We start from the raw sequence: 10,309 nt of genomic DNA on the forward strand, positions 1-10,309 counted from the left end.
TCACGAACAAGATTGAGGCATCTTTTTCTGCAGAGTTTCTGCAAGATAATGATAAAATTTAGGAAAAGGCAGCAGTTTATTGCTTTCTATAATGTTAAAAAGATGCTCTCTCATACATTTAACATTGTTCGAGTAACTTTCTTCACAAGGATTGCCTCCTAAGGCTATAGTTGTGGTGAAAGCTGCAACATAAATTCCACAACTTATGCCATCAGGTTGTGTTTTAACTTTTTCAAAAATAATATCACTTTTATTTATTGTAGGATAACGTAGATGTATATAGTTTTTCTCTTTAGCTACCAACTTGTCGTATGTATAGCCAGGTAGACTGTCATATACGTGAAGTTTGATGCCATCAAAGAAAATACATCTCCAGTGATCACTACAATTGCCTCCAATGATTTGTAAGCTTTTTTTACTCTGACTGGCTGCAATCATATGAGAGAACTCCAGATATTGCACACTTTGTGTTTCATAATCTGAAGTTTCTCTAACAATACGCAAAAAACGATCTAATGATTCATCGTTTATTTTGCTATCGATAGGCAAGATATTATTCATTATAACAAAGAGAGGAGCAATTGCATTTTTTTCATGTCTTGCTAAATCATCTTTAGTTATATCACGTTTGTGATTTGAATAATTAACTATGATACAATCATCTTGATCTGTATCCAAAGCAGTAGCACCAGTAGCAGCAGCAGCAGCAGTAGTAGTAGCAGTAATTGCTGCTTCTGTGGGCAAAATATTAGTTTTAAATCTTTTTTTTCTTGGAGATTTTCGTTTTCTATAATATTTTGCCGTACAGATTTTTGATTAATTAATTGTTTAACTGCTTCTACTTTAGCTTCTGTGATATAATTTGGATCTCTGATTGGCATATGCCTATTATAGCGATTCCAATATTTCTGGAAGCATGCATTCGTGATAAAAGCGTTTAAAAAAGGCAGCATTTGATTTTTCCAGAACGTATTGTCTGTACTAATCTGCACTATTTTAATACTTTTCGGCGTCCAAACAGCAAAAATGCAATATTCTCGCTATGTTATATTTAATTGACCTTGAACTTGATAAAAATATCGGTGATTCCGATTCATTTTATTAGGATCTTTTTTATCAAAAATATTTTTATTGGCTTTTAAAGAAGGCAATATCTATGGCTTTATCTGCTGTTATTTATTATTAAATGTTCAGCCGACAAAGGACATTTAATTTCCACAAGACCATTTGCTTCAATAAGTTCGTTAGGAGACGCACCCAAGAATGAATTATTAGTATCGATAAATAATCCGCAACGTTTTATCTCTTTATTTAATTTCATCGCCAGTTCTTTCCTTGCTATTTCCTCTTTATCGCGACCATATTTCATAGCCGCATTATCAATAGATGGAGGATATAAAATATTTTTGACAGTCGCAGCACAAAACGTTGTCGGTCTTATGCGACATACGGTTCCAAAATTAGATGCCGTTAACATTTCACGTCTTAATGACAACCATAATTCGGACTTATTTTGGTCTCTGGTTTCAAGTTCAATTTTTTGCCAATTTTTTCCATTTTCGGACAACTTTTCTAAATTATTTTGTCGAAATTGTTCGAACATATCGGATGGAAGATCCGGTTTTTGCGATTGCGGACCGTAATAACGATCTGTTCCTGACTCTTGTTTTAATTTTGTCTGCCTTCCCTGTATTTGTCGAGAGTCTCTGGTTTTTGCAACTTTTATTTGTCGTCGTTTTTTCAGATTCTCGATAATAGGCGGAACAGTTTTACACATGCTTTGATGCAATTGTGTAAGGACTTGTATTGTATTGAACTACTGCTCCTGCAACTCTTGCATTGTAAGAGCCTCGTTTACCAAACATAATACGTTTTTCACCTATTTCTTTGCAGATTATCGAATTGAACGATTCTGCAGGATTATTGGTTAAATTTAGCAACAAACTGTCGGAATAACCACTGAGATATTTGATGGCACCTTCTATTTTTTGATTTTTGACAGACCGTATTTTTCTAGAAATGGTACATAATTTATTGTTTCATTACTATTCTCTTTGCATATATGACCGCGTGCTTCGCATCGTTTATGTTCACCAAAAACATGGCTAGGAATGTTCAATATATCTTTTTGTAATTCCATAGCCTTATGATGTTGAGGTGTTTGTTCCTCTTTTCTCCGTAGCTCGGCGGCCTTTTCTATTTCTTTACGCATATTTAAAATATTGTGCTTTACAACATTTCGCAATTTTACAAAACCATGCCGTCTCTGCATGGTTTTTAGCTGAGTCGTCTCTGCCACAGCTTTCAGCTTTTTACATAAATTGCAAAGCAAGTGATTAGTACATTCTATTTTTTTTTTACTATCACATTATGTTCATTGTATGGTCTGTTATCAAGAATGACCTGATATACACTACTGTCACCATCGGCAACAACAGTTTTGTAAATCAGTCCATGCATTTCGAGGCTACATTTGAAACCTTCCACGATCGCATCACTTTCCATACTTGTGGAGCTTGCGTTGCGATCAAAGTTTTTGTAGCATTTGTGAGCTCTTGGGTCAATACCTTTACGCTGTGCTACATCACATAATGTGCAGTACTTACTGCGGATACCGATGAAGAGAATCTTTCCCGTGCGGTAACCAATTATGGCTCCAATACCGGAAAGAGAGTCGTAGGCGGTACCGTACGATCTCTTCATCCAACTACCATCCGTCACGACTGTTATATACGGAATACCGTTTATAATTTCGTTTTTTTCCAGAGCGAGCTGCTTTTCAACTTCGGCAGCCATTTTCATATTTTCAATGGCTGTCTTTTGAAAATCGTCAACCACATTCTCTCTGTATTTGACGTAAGTTGTTTTGGACATGCAAGGAACATTTATGGCTGCACACAGCTCTTCAAGCTGGGCATAATTAATTCTCATTGTAACAGTGCCTGCTACAACAGCTGTATTAATGTCCAATGTTTCCGATTTTCTGGGTTCTGACCAAATGTTGGCTTTATAATTGCACATTTGGCACTTGAAAAACAATTGCGTCATGAACCCAATGCGACGAGAATTTATGAGTTTCCAATCTTTAAATTGGCACTCTATACCTTGCGCATGATTATTGAATGTTCTATGGATTTCATTCCACATGAAAGAAATATCGACAATGCGATGGCCTTCAGACCTGCTTTCCTGGATGATTTATATCCAGAGGGCATTATCGATAATAAAATAGTTATCTTCGCAACGACATTTTCATTACACATACCTGTATGTGAGGTTGACTCCAGGCACTGTATTGTCTGGGTACTAACGTTCGAATCCGTCACATCAGGAAGTGATTCTGTCGATTTACGAAAATCGATGGATCCGTCGATAGTACCTGTACTAATGTTAGTGCTCTTGGAGTCATCTTCGGTCTTCATTAGCTTCAATAATTGTCGCCTGCAAAAAATAAATTTATATTATGTAAAGTTGATACGAAAAGATTTATTTTATCACTATTCTTCGAAAAATAAATGCACAGTCTTTTGTTTACAAATATTTATCTAATTGGTACTAAAAATTAATAATTATATATTTTTATAACAAATGCGTTTTCAACATTTTGAAAAAACTGTAATCCTCATACAAACCGCATTTGATATACAATATTTTTTAACCAGCACACGAATAGATCGCCTCTGGGATAAATAATTTTTAAATACCCAGCACACGGAAATCGCCTCTGGGATAAATAGTTTCAGAGTGTTCATGCAAAGCACAATCTGATATAAAATATTTTTTCATCCAGCACACGAATAGATCGCCTCTGAGATAAATAATTTTTAAATACTCAGCACACGGAAATCGCCTCTGGGATAAATAGTTTCAGAGTGTTCATGCAAACCACATCTGATATAAAATATTTTTTCATCCAGCACACGAATAGATCGCCTCTGGCACTAACTACTATAATATATATATATATATATAAATATATATATAAATATATATATAAATATATATATATATATATATATATATATATATAAATATATATATATATATAAATATACATATATATATAAATATATATATATATATACATATATTAAATAAATTTTTATTTTAATATTAGATAAACAAAAGACTGTACTTTTATTTTTCAAATATAGTAACTGTTTCACGATTATTTATGCGCGCGCGAGAGTGTGCACATAAATAATAATAAGAAATAGTGTAATAACACAAAAGGTATTTTTGCGAAAAATTTCAATTATTCAAAAAAAAGAGACAAAATAAATCAAATTCAATAAATTTTTTTTTCAAGAATTGGGTATTCAAGACAAAAAATGTACTACTACAATTATGATTCAAAGAATCGCCAATAATTACATACAGATTTTAGTTCTCTAACTATATTTTTATTAGTTCTTCCTCTAATGTCCCGGAAAAAAAAGTTGGCCACATATGAATTTTGTCAATATCTGATCATGTCTTACCGAGTATAGTCATATATGATATTATATGATAATTAAATAAAATCATATGATATCATATGATTTTATTTAATTATCATATTATCATATATAACTATATTTGGCAAAATATGCTCCGATATTGACAAAATCCATATATGGCAAATTTTATATGGACCTTTTTTTCCCGGGGTGCTATTGAAGAATTTCAAACTATTTAAAAATTTATGTGGACATTTTCCAAAAGTGCATAACTAAAAAAAGGACAATTTTAATTGACATCTGATATAAAAATTATTATTAATGTTTTGAAATTATTAATTTATAATATTTTTTTTTAAAAGTAAAACAATAATTTTTCGTCAAAATATCTTTTCCGAACATTTTATATAAAAATAATGTATAATAGTAGATATATATATATATATATATATATATATATATATATATATATATACAGGGTGTCCCCGAATTGGCGGATCAACTCTCGTCGGTAGATAGAGCGTGTTAAACTGAAGAAAAAAATCTTATATCATTTTGCTAAATTCGCAATAATTAATAAGATATAAATTAATAAAGATCGGTCAATCCGTGCCAGTATAAGCGTGCGGCGCGAAGAAACCTCCCAGTTGTTACTTGATACTAGACGCGCGGCAAGACGTAAACGCAGAACGCACTGTACGTGTCTTTTTAAGTACGCCCTTTGTACGTCCTTTGTATGTCCTTTGTAGACCGCTCCGCTTACTGTCTCGCCGCGCGCCTAGTATCAAGTAACAAGTTGGAGGCTTCTTCGTGCCGCGCGTTTATCCTGACACGTATTGGCCGATCTTTATTTATTTATATCTCATTAATTATTGCGAATTTAGCAAAATAATATAAGATTTTTCTCTTCAGTTTAACATGATTTATCTACCCACAAGAGTTGATCCGCCAATTCGGGGACACCCTGTATATACAGGGTGGACCATTTTAATCCATCCAGTCGAATATCTCGAAAACCAAGCCCGGAAGAGAAAAATGTTTCAGACAAAAGTTGTATGGTTTCGAGGGGGCCATAAGATGGTTCCATTGGTTTGACCTTGAAAAGTCATTTGAAGGTCACGTGAAGGTCACTTCAAGTTTTTTAAATGAAACATCTTATATATTTTTACATATTCTTGTATTGTCTCATCTCAAGAGCTTTCCAAAACACTTATGACAAAGTATTTTTCATTAAGTATTTTTGAGTTATAAGGCTTCAAAGTTGCAGTATTTTGACATAAAATACAAGATATCTCGTAAAATATTAATTTTTTTATTATCTTACTCTAATACTTTTATGCACAGAATAATGAGACGAATCAATTGGTGTAAAGAAAACACATAATTATGTTAAAGTAAAAATGTGTAACTGTTAGTTACAAATTCAGATTTTTACTTTAACATAATTATGTGTTTTAATTATGCCAATTGATTCGTCTCGTTATTCTGTGCATAAAAGTATTAGAATAAGATAATCAAAAAATGAATATTTTAAAAGATATTTTGTATTTTATGTCAAAATGCTGAAACTTTTAAGTCTTATAACTCGAAAAGTTATTAGTGAAAAAATACTTTGTCATAAGTGTTTTGGAAAGCTCTCGAGATGAGCTACAAGAATATGTAAAAATATATAAGGTGTTCCATTTAAAAAACTTGAAGTGACCTTCACGTGACCTTCAAATGACTTTTCAAGGTCAAACCAATGGTACCATCTTATGGCCCCGATCGAAACCATACAACTTTTGTCTGAAACATTTTTTTCTTCCGGGCTTGATTTTCGAGATATTCGACTGGATGGATTAAAATGATCCACCCTGTATATATATATATATATACATATATATATATATATATGAGAGTATATATATATATATATATATATGAGAGTATATATATATATATATATGAGAGAGAGAGAGAGAGGGAGAGGGAGAGGGAGAGAGAGAGAGAGAGAGAGAGAGAGAGAGAGAGAGAGAGAGAGAGAGAGAGAGAGAGAGAGAGAGAGAGAGAGAGAGAGAGAGAGAGAGAGAGAGAGAGAGAGAGAGAGAGAGAGAGTAAATTGGGAAGCACACATTTTTGCATAAGCGTATAACGCACATACATAAGGAATTCGATTGGTTGAATTCCTTATGCATGTGTTTATAGACCAATTAGTTTCCTTACGTATGTGCATTATGTAAAAGTGTGTGCGGCGGCCTTAGCGAAATAAACGACATCAAAGCATTCGAAAACTCGTTCGCGAGGATTAGCTATCTCGCTTGCTCTTTATACATTCTCGTTCTCTGTTTGTTCGGCGACTGTCCTTGTTACACAAAAAGATTGCAGCTCCATCTATCTCGAGATCGATCAATTAAAAATTGCTCTGTATTACCTCGCGTCTCGATTTCATACATAATACATGTATGAAAGCAGTTTCTAAAAAGTTCGACTAAAAAACTTTTTTACTAGGCTTTTAAAATCATTTTCAAAAATTTACTTATATTCTACCACGTTATTCCAAGCATGGGGCACATCTTTCGTATGAATAAAGTAAAGAACTTTTATATTAAATAAATATTAATTCAATAAGTCGATAACAAAAGTAAAATTTTTTACATAAATTATAGCGTTCAGAACTCGTTATTAAAAGTACTTTGTAAACTGTGTAAAAGGATTTATTGATCTGTGCAGCCAAAAAAAGATTTTTAGTCGAACTGATTTTGTCGGTAAAATGAACCTTGTTGGATCCTCTTAAGGGGAGGGAGCGACACCTGTGGACGCTGACAACTGTCATCGGTCAGTACAATGGGATGTTGGATAATTGCACCGGTTAAAGGAAATTTACAGCGACCCTTCAATTAGTTTTTCCCAAGCTTTTCCAGAGAGTACCTCTCACTACCTCTAAGGTCTCCACGCAAACTGTACGCAGACTGTGGAGACATGCAAAGGCGTGCAAACGGAGTCACCACCAACTCCGACCCTGGAGGGGTGTTCGCACTCCCCTCGGAGAGGAAAATGTACAAGCGATCGCTCGTAGCGAAGCAGAGTCCATCATAGCTGGGAAGCTTGATGGATTCTACGAGAGTATGAGGGCACTTATCGAGCGCTCATAGCCTCCCGCCCCTCTCTGCGATGCACCGAGCACGGAAGGGAGAAACGAGCTGAGGAAGAAAAACCCCCCTGTTCTGTCGGACAATGGGGAGCCGACAGACAGAGTGACGGTTAGGACCACGGGGCCACCCGTGAATGACCCGTGCCCAAGACACCAAAGGCATCTCCCTCTGTGGAGATTTGTCTCCCCCTCTCCCATCTCCCTCCAAAGGAAGAGGAAAGAGGGGTAAGAAGAAGGATTTCACCCCCTTCCTCTCTGGAGGGCATGAGTTCCTCCGGGGTGATTGGCCCCTGTTTGTTGAGGAAAAAGGACTCCACCCCGTCGGCCTCTCCTCCCTCTTTCGAGGGCGAGTTCCCCGGGGGACCCGTCTTCTTCTTCAGATGAGGCGGGTTCCTCTTTCCGCCAACGCGTGAAGCGACTTCGTGGTCGCCTTAAGAAGGAGGCGGAAGCACCCATTAGGTGCTACCGGTGCCTAATCGTTGGGCACGTGAACAAAGGATGCACGTCCCCTCTAAACAGAGGGGATAGATGCTTTCGATGTGGCCAACCTGGCCATAAAAGAGTCGGTTGTAGGGCGCGATTCCTATCTTGGGGTCCCATCCATGGGGGCACCCTCTTGGGGGGGGGGGACTTGTGCTCCCGCCTCCTGAGGGTGTTACCGGTCCTCCTCGTCGTGCGCTACCTTGTCGTGGTGAGGAGGCTTAACCTCGAAACCCCATAAAAACACCCACACGGCTTCGGCCAAGTTGGGTGAACCGCCGGGGTGGAGAGGGAACTAAGAGCACACAGTACCCTTTTTAAGGGTATAAGAGGAGCCCAGCGACTGCTCCCTCCCCCTTGAAAGTGGTCTAAAGTGCGGACCCAATCGCTAGTAGGGGTAGGTGGCCCTGACTGCAATCGCCCGGTGGCACGGCGCCGTTGGGGGAGGACTGCTCCCTGCCCGTGACATGGGAGCCGGGTGTTCCCGACATGGAGGGTTTCCAGGTGTGTGTGGGTGTTGCCATCACGTGGTGTCCCTCAGGGGGGAGATGGGTGCCGGCCTCGGCTGCTGTCCCATAGTGAGGGTCCCCGCGTGACGGACTTGTCCGTCACGCGGGCGTCCTCGAGGAGGGATGTGGGTGCTGGTCTTGGACCAGCGTCCCAGATTAGGTGGGTGCCGACCCGAGGTCGGTGTCCCACGGGTAGACAGGCCGATGGTGTCCCGGAACTCCCGGGCTCATCGGGCTGGGCCACTCCGGGCCGCTCGGACGTTTTCCGGGTCGGGATGGCGGTAGTGGACACGGGTGCTGGCTTCGGCCAATGTCCCGTGTCATGTGGGTGCCGACCGTGGTCGGTGTTTCACGAGTGGACGGGCCGATGGTGTCCCGGAACTCCCAGGCCCATCGGACCGGGTCACCCCGGGCCGCTCGGACGTATTCCGAGGTCGGAGCCGGGGTGGCGGGAAAGGCCGGCGCGGGTCGTTTGGGCATTGCCCAGCGACTCCGGGTCGACCTGGCTGTCTGGCGCTCAGACGTTTCTGAGGCAGGGCCCGACGGCGTGTTAGGAGCCGCCGGTGTACCGCGACCGTTTCTCCTTCCGAAGCGGTACACCGGCGGAGCCCCCTTCGAGGAGTGGCTCGGAGGGGGCGTAACACGATATGCTGGCCGTCACGGCGGGTAAGACTGGGCCGGGGAGCGGCGACCCAGTCCCAACCGTCCGTGGGGTCCTCTGGGTGGCTCCACGTTGCGGTGCCCACGAGATCGGAAGCGTGGGACCCCTGAAAACCCATGGGGCGTGTAAAACCCCCCATGTGTGAGTAAGGGGCTGGAGGCCAGTGCCGGAGATGATTTTTCCTTTGGTCCGAACCATATGTCCCCTTCCCGGGGAACTCGGGGCCCGGTCGTAGAGTCCTTCCAGATTTTTTGGGACGCTCTGCGGCCGGTGAGGGTATACCCTGGGGGACAGAGCCGCAATGGGGCGTGGGACTATTAAATATAATGAATTCTCACAGCACCATAGAAGTTAGGATGCGGAACCTACTGCAGAACTATGTGCAAGTGGAGCAGTTAAGGCCCTAGAGATCTTTAAGGTCCCGGAGGTGCCCGAAAGCTCAGAGATGACAAGTATATCTGCAATGCCATCTACATCTGGTGGCAAGCCTACCATCATTGACATCCAGGATGGAACGGCAATTGGCGCAGCAGTACGTAAAAAAAAGGATGCAGCTAGGTAAGAAAACATGCAAATGTCCCCATGAACGGAGGCATGTTTGTCACGGCTGCCATTCTAGCAAGAGAAGGAGATATCCTGTCTCAGGTATTCTTACCCAACCAGGCAGCGAGGCTCTGTGGTCCCCAATCGGATCACGTACCAGTAGCGTGGTGGGAAAAAGTGAGCCGGGTCATATGCCACCGGTTCCGATGATGACCAATCGGATGTTAGCGCCCCGAAAAGAGGTAGAGGAAGACCCATCTCTACCGGCAAGGGAACCAGAGAGAAAAGGGAGACAAAAGCCCAAGCGAAAGAAGAGGCCCTAGAACAACAGAGGTTGGAATGAGCCCTAGGCTCTGATGCGCCAAAGGGACAAGCTTGGGAGAGGTGCCGTGAAAAATAGCGAATAGCGAGAGAAATTTACCTTCATTCCCCGACACTGGATGTGGTGTCGGAGACGCTGGGAAATTGTGTAACGATCTTTAAGAGTCTTCAAGCCTCGAAGAACATTAAAGGTCCATTAGAAGGGAAAATGAATGAATGAATGAAT

General features: G+C 40.4%; 1 pseudogene; it reads right to left on the reverse strand.

Annotated features, from left to right (window-relative positions):
* Positions 1-3,147, reverse strand: LOC140668867 (uncharacterized; annotated as a pseudogene).
* Positions 3,148-10,309: the final 7,162 nt, after the last annotated feature.

This window comes from Anoplolepis gracilipes, chromosome 8, assembly GCF_047496725.1.
Source record: "Anoplolepis gracilipes chromosome 8, ASM4749672v1, whole genome shotgun sequence".
In the NCBI taxonomy this organism is placed as follows: domain Eukaryota; kingdom Metazoa; phylum Arthropoda; class Insecta; order Hymenoptera; family Formicidae; genus Anoplolepis; species Anoplolepis gracilipes.